The following is a 20,015-nucleotide window of genomic DNA, read 5'->3' as shown; positions in this document are numbered from 1 at the left end:
GTGTACTCCAGAGCTGGGTGCTGTCAGCATGTGTGGGAAATGTGCCTGCGTGTTTTCCGATGTTGCCAAGGGACAGCATGTAGATGAGAAATAGAAGGGAGCCAAGGAGAGATCTTCACAGTTGAGTGCCACAAATGTGTCCACTATTGGATGTGGTGAACCATTGTTGGTTACCACCAAGAATGCTGAGCCATGGTCTGGCCAGTACTATGAGTCTGTAGATATGTTACTGTTGGGGTTAGGGTTGGGCTGTTCTACCTGTTAATATAGTCCTATGGTACACCCCAGTTGGCTCCGCCTCCTGGGAGAGGTATAAAGGTCACTGCTCTGCCTGGTGACCCTTTAGTCTGGGATTGTATATTGTATATAGTAGCTCCGTTATTGTTGGCAATAAAAGCCTTTATTTCCCGGGTACAACCTGCCTCCCGTGTGATTTATCGCGCATCATTGGATTTGAATCTCGATCTCAGTGTTGCAACTTCCCTGCTTGTGAATAAGGACCCTCCATGTTGATTTCCTCCTCTTTCTCATCCTCTTCATGAGTGCCTACACCTCCATGGCTACCAGTTAAGGATGACAGTTTTCAACTGTCTGGAGGTTGGCTGGGTATGCAATGGGCTCTGAGATATATCTTTCTTGCATTATTTGCTTTTAATAGCACTGTATCTCCCTCAGTGATTGCTAACAAAACGACTACAGAATCCAACAAATTATTGAGTACATTGACTGGTCATCTGCACACTGTCGGTTCTCATATGAAGCTTTTATTTTGGGTGAATTATTTTGCGTTTAAAGCAATCAATAGTTACTTCATTCATCACAGAAGAAGTTCATAGTGTAATGTTAACTCCATTACCTTTATTTTCGGCATAGAAGTGAAGTGACAAATAGAATAACGATTGATTGAATTGTCTTGAGTAACTTAGAATTGAAGTGGGTGCATTTTTAGTTTCAAATGGGTGTTTAATTTCGTTTGTGCACTTTAAAGAGCGCTAGTCATTCCTTCACATTTTCCCGGCGGTACTATGATAGTGAAGTAACTGTTGCAGATGATTCTTCACAATGTGTTGTTAAAGGCTAGAGCCAAATGCTTACCTGTTTGTCTGACGGGTTGTGGGCAGTCTGTCTTGACAAGTTGTGTCTTGAATTGATTTTTATAACTGATCACCTGTGAAAGCAATAGTAATACATGGGGGAGCGACTCTTCCGCCCCCTGCGTTGCTCGAGTAGCACAGCGGGCTGGGAGACATCAGCGGTGGCCACTTTGTGGGCTTCCTGCTGAGCATCACAACCTCCGCGTATCTCCCAGGCAAAGATTTCTGACGAAATCAGCTCCGTGCCAGAGATCGGCATGGAACTGATTATCATATGGGAATGTCATGGTCATTGACATTTCCATATTATTAGCAGGCCCGGCTGAATTCTCTGGGCCCGCTAGCGTCACCCCTCCGCTGGGAGTGGTTCCCTCCAGCGGGGTTTACTACTGCTCCCCACTAACGGGGAACAGGAGGCCTGACCCCGCTGGGGGGAAGAGAGGCCATTGAGGCCCCCCTGGGAGGTCAGGGGTAAGGGCGTTGGGTCTTGGGCAGTGCCAGCTGGCACCCTGGCGCTGCCCAAGGGGCAAACTGGCACTGCCCACTGGGCACTGGGCAGATAAAAAGGGTCATGATGTGGAGATGATAGCCAAGTTCCGCACACACGAGGACGGCCTCAACTGGGATATTGGGTTCATGTCACACTATCTGTAACCCCCCACAGTTGCCTGGACCTGCCAAGTTTCACTGGCTGTCTTGTCTGGAGACAATACACATCTTTTTAGCCTGTCTTGATGCTCTCTCCACTCACATTGTTTTGTTTCTTAAAGACTTGATTAGCTGTAAGTATTCGCATTCCAACCATTATTCATGTAAATTGAGTTTGTGTCTTTATATGCCCTGTTTGTGAACAGAATTCCCACTCACCTGAAGAAGGGGCTTGGAGCTCCGAAAGCTTGTGTGGCTTTTGCTACCAAATAAACCTGTTGGACTTTAACCTGGTGTTGTTAAACTTCTTACAGATAAAAAGGGGGCAGGGCCAGAGGGTGGAGCCTGAAGGGGTGGGGCATATTGGGGGGGCGATCAGTGGGGGCTGGGACTCACTGTTACTCTGCAATCGGGATCGATGGAGGAGGGAGGGAGTGAGGGCGATTGAGGCTGGCCATGGCGGGGACGGGGGTGGGGGGGACGGGGGTGGGGGGGACGGGGGTGGGGTGGGGGTGGGGGGGGACACTGCCGGTGGGGAGATTGGGGCTGGTCACCAGTGGGGGGAGTTGGGACAAATCTCTCCCTGTTGTTGAGTCCATTATCCAGTATATGAATATTTACAGACAATATGTGGTATCAGTATTTGTTACTGATGCCTAATTGCGCTTGAGAAGGTGGTGGTGAGCTGCCTTCTTAAACCACTATTAGTTGCCATTTCAAGAATTGTCAAAGAAACTCCTGACATGACTATAACTCATCTACCTCCATTAGCATGGCTCCTATTGTTTTAGAATTGCAAGTGTATGCACTCTACCTCATCCATACGTACCTGAGGCATGAGCCTCATAAATTGATGCGAATTCAGAACAAAACTTCAGAGCAGGCAAACCCTCTACCTACAGCCAGCCATGCTTACTGCTTTTAAACTGCTGCTTTCCTTGTCCGGAGCTCACCCACATTTTATTCAAAATCACTGATTCTGAAAACATGGGAGATCATCAGGTCAATAAAAGGAAATTTTCACAGTTGTGTAGAGCCTCTGATGGCCTCAGGATATCCCATAGTGTTTTATAGCCAAGTAAGCATTTTTGATGCATTGTGGGAAATGCAGTAACCAATTTACACACAGTAAGATCATCTTTTCCGAAGCATTGGTTGAGGGATAAATAATGAATGTTGCTGAAAAAAGACATCTTTGAAGATTTTTGTCTTGTACTCATCAGGACAATTCACAAGGATAACAAATATAAAGGGAACAATCATGTATATTGCATGAGAATATAAATTGCTGTTCCTTTTACATTTGGTATTCTTGCAAATTGTCCTGACGACTGCAAGACAAAAACAATATATCTTTTTTCAGCAATACTCAAAATCTGTACTACCAAATGACTATTTGAATAGATAACAGCTAGGCCATTAGGGAAAACCTCCCTGCTTCTCTGTGAGATATTGACAGGGGATCTTTTATGCAGATGTGGTTTCAGTTGGCATTAGTGTGTCTTATGATGACTCACTTGAGTACTGCTTTGTGAAATGTCTACATCGATAATGCGTTCAAGTCGACAGTGAGACTTACACTCACAAGAAAGGCCCAATTCACAAGGATAAAGAAAACTGTCCTCAATTGACACTTTATTCTGGGAGGCTTCCCACCCCTTAGGCTAGATGGAGTTGGTCAATGGTCAGGGAAGAGAGGGTGCGACTCCTTGTCAGATAGGTAATGGGATGTAGCATGTATTGATGGAGGAGATCAGCCCCAGGCTTCGTCCAACAGACATCAGGTGCTTGTTGCCTCTGTGGATGAGGAAATGACTGCAAAGCAGACAGAACATGGCACCGTGGTGAAGGAGACATTCGAGTGGGTGGAGCAAAGACTAATGTAATAGTGACAGGAGACGGTATAGTCAAAGGGAATAAATACCTGTTCCCTGCAGCCAGGATAGGGAGGTCCAAAGGTTGTTTCAGGGTTGAGACATCTCACGGCTGGAGAGAACTTGAAGTGGGAGGGCATTACGTTCCATGTGGGAATTAATAGATAGAATTAGGAATGATGTTCGACCAAGAGAACTTGAGAAATTAGGAACCAGATTAAAATGCAGAACATCAAAGGTAATCATCTCTGGATTGTTACCTGAACCACATGCCCAACGGCATAGGGTCAAGCAGATTTGAGAATTAAATGTACGATCAAAGAGCGATCAACAAAACATGTATATCATTGACTAGAAGTAAAAAGATACAATTAAAGTTGCTTTATCTGATTAGACAAAATGGCCGAAATTCCCCCAAAGATATTCTAAGTGCCGAATTTGTGTAAAAACTAGACTAACTCCCACTGGTTTCTTTCGCAGGATTTCCAAAATGAATCTCCCACACTCTGAGCACGGCAGAGTGGCCTAGCGAGATTCACGTTGAAAATCCAGGAGCAGGGCCTATTCCCGCTGGAGACGCCGGCAGCATAGCACTGCCGATCTGACATAGCGGAGAAGGGCGCATGCGCAGTAGCCCTGCACTGCTGGCCTCCCGATTGCTGGCCAGTTCGATCGCTGGCCAGCACAGCAATCCCCCCATCGCTGGCTGTGCGACCCGCCCACGCCCTGATCGCTGGCCTCCCGGACCTCGCCCGATGTCCCACTCCTCGACCAGCCCCAATCTCCCCAACTCTCCCTCCGCCCCCGGCAGTCCCGACCCTCCCTCCCCCCACACCCCCCACCCTCGGCAGGTCCTGACCCCCCCACCCCAATGGCCAGCTCCAATCAGCCCTTTCCCTCCATCTGCCACTCATCCCAAGTACAGAGTGGCAGCGGGACCCCCCCACCCCCAACAATCTCCCCGCACATAGGCCCTGCCCCACAGGCCCCACATCCTCTGGCCTCACACCCTTGGCATTGCCCGATGTCTGGTGGGCATTGCCACTTTGCCCCTTGGGTAGTGCCAGGGGGCCAAGCTGGCATTGCCAGGCTGGCAATGCCCAGGGGCACACCCCTTTATCCCCAACCTCCTGAGGAGCCTCCCTGGCCCCCCCTCCACTCCAGCTGGGTAGGGCTGCCAGCTTCCGATTAGTGGGGAGCTGTTGTAAACTCCTTTGGAGTGAAACACTACTCACAGAGGAGCCGGGGGGGGGGGGGGGGGGGGGTGGGGAGAGGCTTGCAGGCCCGGAGACTTCAGTCCCAGGCCCACTAATGGGATTGAAATCAATATTAAAATATTTAACGACACCGAAAATCCGGGGCCTGGAGACGTGTGGAGGCCAGGGCGCCCAGCGGGGAGTCCGCTAAACAGCCTCCGCTGATGTCTCTTGGGCTGTTGCGCTGGGAGAATTGCCCCCAGCATCTGCAATAAGATAGATGAACTAATGGCAAAAGTAGAGGTAAATGATTCAGATCTAACTGTCATTACAGAAACATGGTCACAAGTTGACCAAGATTGGGAAATAAATATTCCGGGATACACAATCATTTGGAAAGACAGACAGCATGTCAAAGATGGTGGGATAGCCTTTAAAGTAAAGGTTGACATGAGGATATTAACGACAAGGGTTTTGGCCTTTGAAAATCATGATGTAGAATCAGTGTGGTTGGAAATTAGGAGTAGCAAGAGGCAGAAAACATTGGTGGGAGTCATTTCTCGGCCCTATAAAAGTAGTGATTCCATTGGGCAGTGAATTAAACGGGAAATTATTGGATCCTATAACAAAGAAAATGTAATAATTATGGCAGACTTATATTTTTAAAAAGAACAACCAAATTGGCAAGAATGGTCCTGAAATTGGTTTGTAGAATTTTTTCGGTTACAGCATCTTGGAGCACTACATAGTGGAACCAACGAGAGATAAAGCTATCTTCGATCTAGGATTGTGTAATAGCAAATGATCCACTGGGAAATAGTGATCTTAATACCAATCAATTCAATGCTATATTTGAAAGTGGCATCTTGCAATTGCAAACAAATATCTTAACCTGAAACAAAGCCAATTACATAGGCCAGAGGGGGGAACCAGCATAGATTATTTGGGTAAATGGATTTAAAAGTATGGAGGTCAATGAACAGTGGGAAAGATTTAAATATACCATTCAACATGTTCAACAAAAATAAATCCCATTGAAGAACAAAACCTCAGCAAGAAGAACCCATCTGTGGCTCACTCGGGAAGTTAAGGAGGGTATTAGGTTAAAAGAAAAGGTTTATAATGCTGCAAAAGTTAGTAGAAAATCTGAGGACTGGGAATGTTTTAGAAACCACAGAAGGGCCAAATAGTTGATAAAAATGGAATACAATAATGAGTAAAGCAGCCTGAAATATCAAAATAGATTGTAAGAACTTTTATAGGTATATAAAAAGAGAGTAGCTAAAGTAAACATTGGTCTCCTAGTGACAGAGACAGGAGAAATCATCATGGGGAATGGGAAAATTGCAGAGGCATTGAACAAATATGTTATGTCTGTCTTCACAGTACCAAATAAACCTGTTGGACTTTAACCTGCTGTTGTGAGACTTCTTACTGTGTTCACAGTAGGAGGCAGAAGTTCCATTCCAGAAATGGATGATAACCTCGGCGCTAATAAGAGCAAGGTAATTGGAAAATTAATATCAGCCAGGATAAAGTGTTGGAGAAACTTACAGGACTAAAATCCATCAACTCCCTGGGACCAGGTAGTCTACACCTATGGTTCTAAAAGAGATAGTTGTAGAGATAGTGAAAACAACTAACTATGATTTTCCCAAATTTCTTAGATTCAAGAACAGTACAATTAGTTTGAAAGTTGACAAATGTTTCCTCACTTTTCAAGCAAGGAAGAGAGAGAAAGCAGTGAACTACTGGCCAGTTAGCCGAATATCAGTTGTTGGGAAAATGCTGGAATCTATTATTAAGGAAATCTCACAAAGACACAGTATGATTAGAACAAGTTAATATGGTTTTGCTAAAGGGGAGTACTGTTTAACAACTTTATTAGAGTTTTTTGAGAATGTAACGAGTAAGGGGAACCATTTGATGCAATGTACTAGTATGGGGCGGTGGCATAGTGGTTAGCACTGTTGCCTCACAGCACCAGGGACCTGGGTTCAATTCCCGGCTTGGGTCACTGTCTGTGCGGAGTCTGCACGCTCTACCTGTATCTACGTGGGTTTCCTCCGAGTGCTCCGGTTTCCTCCTACAATCTGAAAAATGTGCAGATTAGGTGCATTGACTATGCTAAATTCTCCCTCAGTATACCCAAACAGAAGCCCAAGTGTGGCGACTAGGGGGTTTTCACAATAACTTCATTGCAGTGTTAATATAAGCCTACTTGTGACACTAATAAATAAACTTACAAACTATTTCCAAAGGCATTCAATAGGTGTTGCACAAAAGTTTAATAGGTAAGATAAGGGCTCATGGAGTTAGAGGTAATATATTAGCATTGATAGAGGGATAGTTTAATGGATAGAAAACAGAGTGGGCATAAGCAGGGCTTTTTCAATTTGGCAGGCATTGGGTAGTGGATCAAAGCTCAGTGCTGGGGCCTCAGTTATTTTCAATTTATATTAGTGACTTAGATGAAGAGATGGGGAGAATGTTGGCTGATGATACCAAACTAGGTGAAATGGTAAGCTGTGGTAAGTACAGAGAGTCTGCAAAGAGATTATAAATAGGTTAGGTGAGTGAGCAACAAAATGACATATGAATATAACATAGGGAAATGCAAAGTTATGCACTTTGGTGGTAAGAATAAAAAGGCAGAATATTTTTTAAATGATGAGAAACTTGAGCATTGATGCCCAAAGTGACTTATGTGCAAGGAACACAAGAAGTTAGCATGCAGGTACAGCAAGCAAAGGCAAGTGGCATGTTGACCTTTATTGCAAGGAGATTGGAGTACAAGAATGAAGAAGTCTTGCGACAGTTGTTCAGGGTTTTGGTGAGATCACATCTGGAGCACTGTGTTTAGTTTTGGTCGCCACATTTAAGACAGGGTTTACTTGCATTGGAGGCAATACAGCGAAGATTCCCTAAGTGGGTCCCTCGGATGGGGGGATTTCGTATAATGAGAAGCTAAGTAAATTGAGCTTATATTCTCTGGGGTTTAGGAGAATGATACATAAGGGCATTTAAATGGTCATTGGATAAACATTTGGATGATATTGGAATAGTGTAGGTTAGATGGGCTTTAGATTGGTTTCACAGGTCGGCGCAACATCGAGGGCTGAAGGCCCTGTACTGCGCTGTAATGTTCTATGTTCTATGGTCTCATTGAGACATAAAAGATTCTGATGGGACTCATTAGGATGGATTCTGAGAGATTGTTTCTGCTAATTGGGGAATCTAAAACATGGGGACATAGCCTCAGGATAAGGGGCCGATTGTTTAGGACTGAAATGAGGAGAAATTACTTCTCTCAAAGGATGAAATTATGTATGCTTGACTGAAAATCCAGAAATCCATTAGAATACTAAAATAGCTGAGTGTCAGGGTAAACATGGTTGATTGACAGCTCTAGTTCGCTGATCTATCCTGTCAATTTCACAATGTTTATTTGCACAAGCTTAAGAACTTTCAAGTGCTTGCAGTTTCAGCTATTGGTATTTTAAAGAGTTTGGATGATTGACACATTTATTGGACTGTAGTGGAAAGAATTATTTTTAAGGAAGTGGAATGCTACCAATTATTGTTTTAAAACCTTTTTACACGACTGTCATTATAGGGTTAATTGGTTCTATAGTTTAAAGTGTATGAATAGACATGGAAGTGTCATCGCTAAGCATGGAGGGAATGTTTGGGAGCCATACCTTGGTATGTAGAACCATAGGAGGTAGGTGGGGGCATACCTTGGCATTGTGGGCTTGAGATACCACAGAGGTTGTTTAGGGGACAAGAGGTGGCATGGATGGGGCATGAGGAGTGTAAGGGGGTGAGGGCTGAAAGCCTTACTGTGTTGATTTTAACTGGGATGACATCCTATACACCAAGGTGGACTTTTTAAAAAGCCCACTTCTACAGCTAGCAGTCCCTGTGGCTGCCTCTGAACTTTCTTACCAGGTCGGCTGGCCTGTCTGCAACTTGCACCAAACTCTCCACAATGAAAATCCTACCTTGTGGGCACTTTCCCCCAAAGTACGCGGGCCAAGTCAAGAATTTTCATGACTCCTGCTACCATTATAGGATGAAAATCCAGCTCCTTAAAACACCATAAAGAAAATCTGTTTTACACATAGAACCTACTGTCAATTCTGCATAGATCCGAGATATAAAATTGGCAGCATTGCATAATATCATACAAAATGATTTCATCCTCCAAAATAAGGTGTCTGCAAAACCCTTTGTTGAGAGCATGTTTGATATTTTGACCTGTATGCTAGTAGATTTATGAATTTGATATGGATACCCAATGGCCTAAGTTATAATAAGACCCAAATATCTTTGGATTTGAGTTGGACAAAGCCATGTGCTTTATTTTCAGCAAAAATTCTCCTGGGATTTAAATAGGGCTGCTACAAGTACTTTCAAAGTATGTGAGAACATTGACAAACTTGTTACATTTTGAATGACTTTGCCATCAAGGCAGCTTTGTTCTAAGGCAGTTCATGCCGAGTTTTGTTTTAAAACATTGAGAAATATGGCAGAGTTGGAGGTTTAATGACTAACTGGTAACAGTGGCAAACAAATAATGAGAGCATCCATCTCCAAAGGTCAGCAGTACCCTTTGGTCTTCAGTCTCTCACTATATATACTCTGTCGATCGTATCAGATGGCTAACTCGAGCTCCATACAAGTCATTTTCCATGTAGTACTCATCAGTGTCTCAATCAAAAGTGACTGAAAAGAGCCTAAATGCATTTGGGACTGTTTTCAAAATAGTTTTTTTGAATGTAGAATAAAGAAAGTGTTGGACTGGTAGCTTTTTTCTTAGCCTTTCTACTTCTGTGTAATGTGTTATTTTGAAATCAATCTATTAGTTTTGGCTTGAACATAATGGTTTAACAGTGTGATATTTATCACTCCTCAGAGAAGACATATGTTTCTGGTACAATATACTCTAACTAATAGCTATTTTTTAGCATTGCTATACATAATATAACTCATTGCATATATAAGGTGATAGTTAGTCCATTAGTTCATAAGAGATTCAGAGCAGGTTCTTGCACTGGGCACATTAGATTGTGTGAGCATAGATTATCAATGAAACTTGATGGGTGAGGGTTACATGCTGGAAGTGAGATGCTTTATTTCTTGTACATTAACTTAAATCAAGCAAGCTGGACTTTTTTATTCTACTTTCACAGGATGTGGACGCTTCTTTTATTTTGGCCATTGAGAAGGTGGTGGTGAGCTGCATCTTGAACCACTGCTGTCCATGTGGTGTAGGGAAGGAGTTCCAGGATCTTGATCCAGTGATAGTGAAGGACGGCGAAATATTTCCAAGTCAGGATGTGGAGTGACTTAGAGGGGAACTTGCAGATGCTGGCATCCCCAAATATCTGCTGCCCCTTTTCCCTCCAGATTGTCGTGGTTGTGGGTTTGGAAGGTGCTGTTGAAGGAGCCTTGGTGAGTTCCTGCAGATCATCTTGTAGTTGGTACACACTGCTGTCATTGTGCATTGTTGGTGGAGGGAGTGGATGTTGGAGGTGGTGAATGGGATGCCAGTCAAGCGAGTTGCTTTGCCGTGGATGGTGTCGAGCTTCTTGGGTGTTGTTGTTGTTGTACTCATCCAGGCAAGTGGAGAGTATTCCTTCACACTCCTGAATTGTGCCTTGTAACTGGTGGACAAGCTTTGGGGAATCAGGAGAATTTCCTGCCTCCAACCTGCTCTGGTAGCCACAGTATTTATATAGCTCATCCAGTTCAGTTTCTGGTTTCTGCACCAGCTGAGAGACAGTGGCTGGAATTTTACCGGCACTCCCACCCCAATTTTGGAAGGGAAAGGGGGGGGGGGGCGAGGGTCAGAAAATGGCATTCTCTGTTGAGTTCAGGTGGGATCGTACGAAACTCGGGTGGACGTGCCAGTAAAATTCTGCCCAATGAGTGCAATGTTATGTCTTGGAGTCTGTTGACACGCATTAATTATCTCTATTCTCTTTGATACACACCACAGCCAAGTGCACCAGGGATAACAGGAGCCAGACCCTCATATCCAACCCTGAAGGCACCTCAGATGAGGATCCTGAGGACCCACTTGTGGAAGACCTGTCACAGTGCTCACCCACACCCTCCACCAGTGCAGAGGATGCACCATGGTGGGACCTAGTTCTAGAGCAGGATTGGTATCACAATCTGGTGATCACACCACAGATTCTGGTCTACAACAGGCAGAAGCACGGCCATCTAAGGTCAATGGCTCTAAGGACTGCTGGAGGCTGGCTTTCTGCTGAGTCCCAGTCAGATAACAAGCCTGTGGACTCGATCTCAATATAGACGCTGGAGCTCCAGCAACTTACATGAGAATATCAAGCAGGGTCGTCAACTGCATTCCACGAATTCCAATGGAGGAGTCAGTCCACGTTCAGGCTGGGTTATAGCACCAGCATGCGAGCACACTGAGGTCAACTCTGATGGATAAGTTTAAGTTTAAGTTTATTTATTAGTGTCCAAGTAGGCTTACGTGAACATTCAATGAAGTTAGTGTGAAAATCCCCTAGTCGCCACACTCCAGTGCCTGTTTGAGTACACTGAGGAAGGATTTAGCATGGCCAATGCACCTAACCAGCACATCTTTCAGAATGTGGGAGGAAACCAAAGCACTGGAGGAAACCCACACAGACACAGGGAGAACGTGCAGACTCCGCACAGACAATGACCTAAACCTGGAATCAAAACCGGGTCCCTGGCGCTATGAGACAGCAGTGCTAACCACTGTGCCACCATACTGTCCATAATGGCATAATAGATCTTGGCCCAGGATATTACACTCCATTGCTGTAGGCATTGGTGGCACTCAGCTTTGGCTACATGATAGCCAAGTTCCGCACACATGAGGGCGGCCTCAACTGGGATCTTGGGTTCATGTCACACTATCTGTCACCCCCACGACTTGCCTGGGCTTGCAAAATCTTTAACCTGTGCTTGGCCCTCTCTTCACTCACATTGTCTGTATCTTTAAGACTTGATTTCCAGTAAAGACTCGCATTCCAACCATTATCTTGTAAATTGAGGTTTGTGTCTTTATATGCCCTGTTTGTGAACACAAGTTACTCACCTGATGAAGGAGCTTGAGACTCCGAAAGCTAGTGCCAAGTAAGCCTGTTGGACTTTAACCTGGTGTTGTGAGACTTCTTACCATGAAAGAGGACCAGGGCAGCTCGACCTCAATCCAGATCCATTCTTCAAACTACTTTCGCTATGAGTACAGGACAGAAGTAGGGAGAAAGTTCAAACCCAAAGCGTGGTGTTGTTGATTCAACCCTCTTTTAATTATTACAGCAAAATCCATTTCCAATGTGTCCAGCAAAAGTGTAAAGAATACAATTTCAACTTTGCTACTCAGAAGCACACAAAAGAAAGTTCCCCTCTGTGTTGCAGATGAACTTTCATGTTTCTTAGCTAATGATTTTTTAATACGTTTCAGTGACATTAAGCTGCTGTTTGCGAACTCATTGTAGGTGTAGTTTAGGATAATAGTGCTGAAGCAGCACGGTTTACATCCACAAGCAAATGCCAAATAACAATCACATTTTCTTCATAGCCATCTCCCTGGAGGCTCACTTTACAGATGTGACTTAAGCATTACACTAACAATGTAAGCTTTGTGCACTGAATGATCTTAACTGTGACTGCAATCTCAATGCCACCAGAATGTTAATGCACTCCACACCTCACTAAATGTCTTTTTAAATACACTGTACACTGACGAAAAAAAGACATGGAGCCATGTACACATAAAATATCCTTTGTGCTTTACTCTTTGAACCATCCAAACATTTTCTTTGCATTCCAATTTATTAGCACAGAACAATCTAAATTTTACCTTTGAATATGCTCAATCCCTTTCATTACAATGTTTTAAGTTCACTTTCTGCATCACGCTGCCAGTTACTGAAATTAAGTTTGATTATGCTTACCTGAGCAGGAAATGAAAACAGGAAACCCCATCAGTATGCATTTGATACCACAATTTTATAATCGTGGTTTTGCCATTTGTCACTGTGCACGGTGGCACAGTGGTTAGCACTGCTGCCACACAGCGCCAGGGACCCAGGTTCAATTCCGGCCCCGGGTGACTGTCTGTGCGGAGTTTGCACATTCTCCCTGTGTCTGGGTGGGTTTCCTCCCACATTCCAAAGATGTGCGGGTTAGGTTGATTGGCCATGCTAAATTGCTCTTGAGTGTCTGGGGGATCAGTGGGGTAAATACATGGGGGTCACGCGGATGGGGTCTGGGTGGGATTGTCGTCAGTGCAGACTTGATGGGCCAAATGGCCTCCTTTTGCAATGTAAGGATTCTATGATTCTAAACCACCAAAATTACATCCAGATAAATCACAACATTTCTGTTGCCAAAATAGTAAGAGAAATATAGCACTCTGAAAATGCTTTTAATGGAATCGATGTAAGAAGTCAGTTTCACAATAATTTCCATAAGATCATTCAATTAAATGTTTTCTAATGTCTCACACCTACCACCTCCCTCCAAAATTTAAGCTCAGCAAAGCTCTGTTGCCACAAGCTAACCCACGCTAAATAGGGCTCACCTATAATACATCTGTATACTGATCTATTTCTCCCAACGTTTCCAGTTTAAAGTTTCCATTCTCATGTTCATCACCTGAACCCTCCTTCTCTCTTTAACTGCTGAAAATCCTCGATCCACTCTTCTGAACTATCCCATCCGTTGCTATCATGTCTTTATGTGACTCCATATAATCTTTATTTCTAACCTAATTCTGTCAAATGAGTTTCAGGATCCTCTTTTACTCAAGATGACATTCTTGCATTTGTCATAGAAATGTTCCCATTCTCAGGTCTTGTTCAGAAACCCAACTGCAGCAGACCACGATGATAAGGAACATGCTTACCCCAGTCAAGGCCCACTTCCTTACACCCTGCCCTCTCTGGCCCACCCCCTCTGGTCCCACTCCCAAGCCAGTGCCCGGTGCCAAACTGGCACTAAGAGGGTGTCCAGTGGGCAGTGCCAGGGTGCCAAGCTGGCACTGCCCAAGGGGCACAGCCCAGTCCCCAGTCCTGCCCTCAACCACCTGGGGGGCTTCAATGGCCTCTGGTCCCACTGGCGAGGCCACCACGTCTGGTTCCCGTTGGTGGGAACAACACGTGATCCTCGCTAGTGAGGACCTCACCGGTGAGCAGGTAAGGGCAGGTAAGCCCAACGATAGCATCCAGGACTCACTAATGATATTTAAATGAAGTAACGAACATTGAAATTGGCTTTGCAACTGTTATGATTTCGCCGGTGGAACAGGGCCTGTAACATCGCGAGAGGTGAAAACCTGGCGTCAACCCGATTTTTCGCCTTTTCCCAATTTTTCCGGCTCGCCATGCCGATCAACTGGCAGGATGAGCCAATAAGATCGTCCCCAAGTGACTTTTTGGAAATGTAGAGGCAGCCATTATATGGTGACAGTTGATGGCGAGGTTTAATGTTGGCCAATCCAAAATCCAGGGGGCAGCACGTTGGCACCATTGTTAGCACTGCTGCCTCACAGCACCAGGAACCTGAGTTCAATTCTCGGCTTGGGTCACTGTCTGTGAGGAGTCTGCATGTTCTCCCTCTGTCTGCGTGGGTTTCCTCTGGGTGCTCCGGTTTCTTCCCACATTCTGAAAGATGTGCTGGTTAAATGCATTGGCTAGATTTTCTCTCAGTGTACCCGAACAGGTGCTGGAGTGTGGCAACTAGGGGATTTTTATAGTAACTTCATTGCAGTGTTAATGTAAGCCTAATTGTAACACTAATAAATAAACTTTAAAACTTTAACTGTGAGGGAGCTCGGAGAACTTCTCGCTTCACACAGCTTCGCAATGAGGAAAGTAAAATAAATGACTTATCTTCTCATCACTAGTCCACTAAACGATAGCTGGTTACACCAAGAGTGCTTGAGAAAGTTGAGTAGAGTAACCATAGTTGAGCGATCGTAGACTCATTACAGAGGCCACTTGGCCCTTTGTATCTTTGTGAAAGAGCTATTGAACCCCTTTCATGCCCCGACGCTTTCCATCTGTAACCCACAACTCAGCAATCCACAGCTCAGCAATTCATTTTGTTGTCAAAAATGGAAACATTTCACATTGGCAAAAAATAGTGTGGCCTTTCCAGATGATTGGGATAGAAGATAGTGTGGTATCTGCATTTGAGAATAATTGTTGTTGACCTGGGAGATGTCTGCCACTGACTCGGAAATGTCTGCAATAAGAAAGTTGTTTGGCAGTAACATCTCTCACTTTGGTCTTCACAAAAAAAATTGAAAATACAACATTTCAATACCATGTATCTTGTAAAATGCCTTTGATGTACCTCAAAGAAAGCACATGATGTTAGAAATGGGTGAAACTGAAACCATCGGAGTGATCTTAGAAAAATATTCTAAGTCCTGAACGAGCGTGAAAACGAGAGTTTCAGATCCATTTTTTGGAGTTTAAAAAGCCAATCTTACACTACTCTGAGCAAAAAATGAAGTAAGATCTGTTTCCTTCCAGCAGGGGAGGGGGCGTGGCCTATACTCGCTGGAAAGCCAGCTACTTACACCAGAGGGTGCCATTACGCATGTGCAGATCTCTCTCTGTTCTGTGCAACAGCATAGAGAGAGATGTGTTAGGCATCCGATCCCACTTTTGCTGGTCTCCCCCTCCTCACCATCACTGGCCTCTCCCCCACAGGTTTGCTCCCCACCCCCGGCTTGGCCAATCACCACCCACCCTGTGAGATCATGAGATAGGCAAGAAATTGGGCGCAAACCCTATTTTGCGCCAACCTCGCTGCCTTACCTGCTTGCCTTGCCCATCAACCGGCAGGACGAAAAGGTAAGATTGCCCCCAGTGATTGAAAACTCTCAAGTTTTTTTTCCAATTGGAAGTGGAATTGATTTTGACTTTTCGCTGAGATATAATTGTCATTCCTTCGAAGGCCTATGAATTGAAGTCAGAATGTTACAGCAGTGTCAGCAGTGTTTGCCAGAGTGCGTCAAAGTTGATTTGAATTTGCATCCCTTCTGCAATCTATATTGTATTAAACAATTACATTCCTGTTAATGGATGCAGCATTGTGGTGACAGAACAATAACATAGGACAAAAATGTATAAAGACATTTTCCCAAATGCTTTTAATAGTATTTAGATTCCTGTCCAATTTCCTGTCCAGCATATATATTGAGTTCCTGAACTTTTCCAATAACACACATTTCTCTTATTTATTTCACATTTATTTTGCAAAACAATATCCAGCAGTGGCAATGTATAGAAATAATTTTGCTAATATTATATTAAATTAAAAAGAGACATATGTTTAAATATTTAAAGCATACAGATCACCCTGTGAGGAATGGTAGTGCAATGGTTACATTCCTGAATTGGTAATCCATAGAAACCCTACAGTGCAGAAGGAGGCCATTCGGCCCATCGAGTCTGCACCGACCACAATCCCACCCAGGCCCTACCCCCACATATTTACCCGCTAATCTACGCATCCCAGGACTCTAAGGGACAATTTTTAACCTGGCCAATCAACCTAACCCGCACATCTTTGGACTGTGGGAGGAAACCGGAGCACCCGGAGGAAACCCACGCAGACACGAGGAGAATGTGCAAACTCCACACAGACAGTGACCCGAGCCGGGAATTGAATGCGGGACCCTGGAGCTGTGAAGCAGCAGTGCTAACCACTGTGCTACCGTGCCGCCCACATCCAGAGAACGTGAATTCAAATTGTTGTCTGGAAAATTAGACACTTTGTCCAATTTCTATTGAAACACATTTACCCAGGTGCTCTTACTTCTGAGCCAAACAAAGGACAAGAGTCGATTCATGATTATACTTAAATAAACTTTGTCTTTATTGCAATATTTCTATTATCTAACTTCTTACAACATTCTTTTAACTCAAATAAACAATTCTGGGCCTGATTTTACCATTTTGAGTCTCAGTGCCGAATCTGAGCGTCAAATAGATCCGAGCCTGGAATCCGCTTTGCAGCGTTTTGCCGGCTCCGGTCCGATTCGCGCTGTGGGCGGGGCTTAGCGCTGCCGGAACGATCCGAGTTCTGAACTGCGCATGCGCACTTCGAAAAATATCTGAAGCAGCGCGCCCGGGGGCGAAAGAAAAAAGCAGAGAGAGCGGCTCTCTGACACAGACCATCTGTGGGAGCGGGGGGATGGGAGGAGAGGGGGTGTGACCGATCATCCCCTGCGGTGGGGGGGAGGGGGCGAGGGTGGGAGGAGAGGGGGTGTGGCATATCATCCCCTGGGGTGGGGGGGGGGGGGAGGAGAGGGGGTGTGACGTATCATCCTCTGTGGGGGGGCCGCTGCCACTCTGTGGCCGATCAGTGGGGAGGGAGGGGGCAGGAGGTTCCGCTGCCAATCTGCGGCCGATCCCCCCTCCCCATCGGAGGAACAAATCCCTCCTCTCCAGTGGGGCCGCATACTTCAAACACCACGACTGTCATTATTCACCTCAGCGGAATCCCCTGCCCCCTCCCTCCGCAATGATCGGTCGCAGAGTGGCAGCGCCCCCCCTCTCAGAGGATGATACGTCACACCCCCTCTCCTCCCACCCCCCAGGGGATGATCGGTCACACCCACTCCCCTCCCACCCCCTCCCCCCCGCAGAGGATGATATGTCACACCCCCTCTCCTCCTCCTACCCCCCTCCACCCCCCCGCCCCAGAGGAGGAGCTGGGTCAGAGAGCCCTTGCAGTCTCTGACCCTGCTCTTTAGAGGCTGCAGTGGCGACTTTGGATTTTTATTCGGCCGGTCGATTCGAGCGCGGATCCACATCGGACCAGAAGATGGTAAACTGGGATTTGGCGGTAGAGTTGGGCGCGCGGTTCATTAAGTCGATTTAAATGCATCTGCTCGGAATCGGGTGCAGATCACGGAATAGGCCCGATGCCCAACTTTACCGTGATTTTGCATCCGAAAACGGGCACAAAGTTTTGGTAAAATTGGGCCCTCTGTCTTAATTTATCCAAGACCTAGATACTACCTGTGAGATTGAACTGGCCAGGCTCGCTCCACCTGGTACAAATCTTGGTACTGGACCTTTATTGAGTTTCAAACTTAGGGTCTTCCACGTGGTAAAGGTTGGTCTTGAATCTTTGCTGCTTCTTTGCTGCATCTCTGCTGCTGACACTAAGTCTTTGTTGGGGAGACCTCCGGGTGTCTCTACTGATCCCCCTCTTTGTGCCCTTCAGGAAGGCTTCCAGCCAATGAGGTTACTGGGTGGGGGTCACAGCATTGCTGATTCCATATATGGAAGATCCCAGGGCCCCCCAGGTGTCCATCCTCACAGGTGCACGGGGTGCACATGGCTCCTTTCCGTGTAAGGTAATGGTGGGAATCTAGGGTGCCAGAGAGTCTGGCCAAAACTGGGGAATACACAAATACTGTCCTTATTTGGTCAGAGCTGAGCACCTCCAGTTCCAACTTCCAGGACAAGTTCAAATTTGCCCTTGCAAGCCTTTGACCTGTCTGTGTGTATGTGTGGTGAACCATCGTTGGTTACCACTGTGGGTTATTCCTATGTTACTGTTGGGTTAGGGTGTTGCCACTGTGGGGGTTGTATAATGTTGTTGGGTTAGGGTGTTTACCTGTGGTAGATGTTGTTATGGCACATCCCGGTCGGGCCCCGCCTCCTGGGGAGAGGTATAAGACCCTCTGCTCAGGCGGGACCCCTCCAGTCTGAATTGGTGTACTCGTGTTAGTTAGTTCCATTGTTTGCTAATAAAAGCCTTCAATAGCTGAAGCCTTGTTCCTTGTGCTTGATTGTCGCGCATCAATTTTATTAGCAAACATAAAACTCTCGACAGTAAAGGGAGTATGGAACAAATACTAAAACCAGAGCGTCTGGCGCTGGACCCACGTGCGGTCGGTGCCGCTAACACCTTCGACCACTGGTGGAAGTGTTTCGAAGACTACCTGGCAGCCACTGCAGCTGTTACTACAGACGACGACAAACTCCAGGTCCTCCACGCGAGGGTAAGCGACACGATCTATCTTGCGATTCGTGCGGCCACCACTTACCCGAGGGCCATCGAGCTCTTGAAGAAACGATACACGAGACCACCCAACGAGATCCACGCTCGTTACCACCTCGTTACACGACGTCGGCAGTCGGGCGAAACCATGGAGGACTACGCCAATGAGCTCTTGCAGCTTGCCAGGGGTTGCGACTGCAAAGATGTGTCGGCAGAGCAATATATGTACGACCTCGCCCGAGATGCGTTCGTAGCAGGGGTAGGGTCCTCGTACATCCGGCTTAAGCTATTAGAGAAAGGGAACCTCAACTTGACCCAAGCGATGGAGATGGCTGAGATGCTGGAGGCAGCGTCGAAAAGCTTGGCTCTGTACCCCGAAGACCACGTGGAGACAACGTGGCAAGAGCAAGCACAAATCCCTCCTCGCCCCACGGGCTCGCGCTCCCATATCGATCCGACGACGGCGGCAGCTCCAGGCGGCCAGCGATGCTATTTTTGCGGCGGAGCCAAGCATCCACGGCAACAGTGTCCTGCAAAAACGGCGATCTGCAGTCAGTGTGGTAAAAAGGGGCACTATGCTAAAGTTTGCAGGTCGAAGCCCAAAAACGGCAGTGCAGCCTGTGACCCTCCAGAGCGGAGACAATCTCCTTCGGCGTCGCAGTACCCACGAGGTCCGACCACGTGCGAATCCAGGACGGCGCCATCGTGGCTGACGGAGGAGGAAGACCACCAGGAGTCGCTACGCTTGGCGCCCTCACCCACGTGCGATTCATGGGGGCGGCCATCATGGTCAACGACGACTAGGAGCGACCAGCAGGGGTCCTCAGTATCAACCTCGGCTGCATGCAGTGACGCCCAGGGGCCAACGGTGGCGTCGATCTCTCTGGACCAGACAAAGCATCACAGGCTTGACAATTCCATGATGAACATCAAGGTAAATGGTTGTACTGTGTATTGTCTGTTTGACAGTGGGAGCACCGAGAGTTTTATTCACCCTGACACTGCAAAAAGGTGTGGACTCCGGGTTCTACCTGCCAAACAGACAATTTCCATGGCATCACGGTCCCGGTCTGTACCGATCCAAGGACGTTGTATGGTAACCCTAGAGGTGCAGGGCACAATTTACGAGCGATACAGGCTCCTTGTGTTACCGCACCTTT

This window comes from Mustelus asterias, chromosome 10 (genome assembly GCF_964213995.1).
Source record: "Mustelus asterias chromosome 10, sMusAst1.hap1.1, whole genome shotgun sequence".
Lineage (NCBI taxonomy): Eukaryota > Metazoa > Chordata > Chondrichthyes > Carcharhiniformes > Triakidae > Mustelus > Mustelus asterias.
This window is presented reverse-complemented; position numbering follows the sequence as displayed.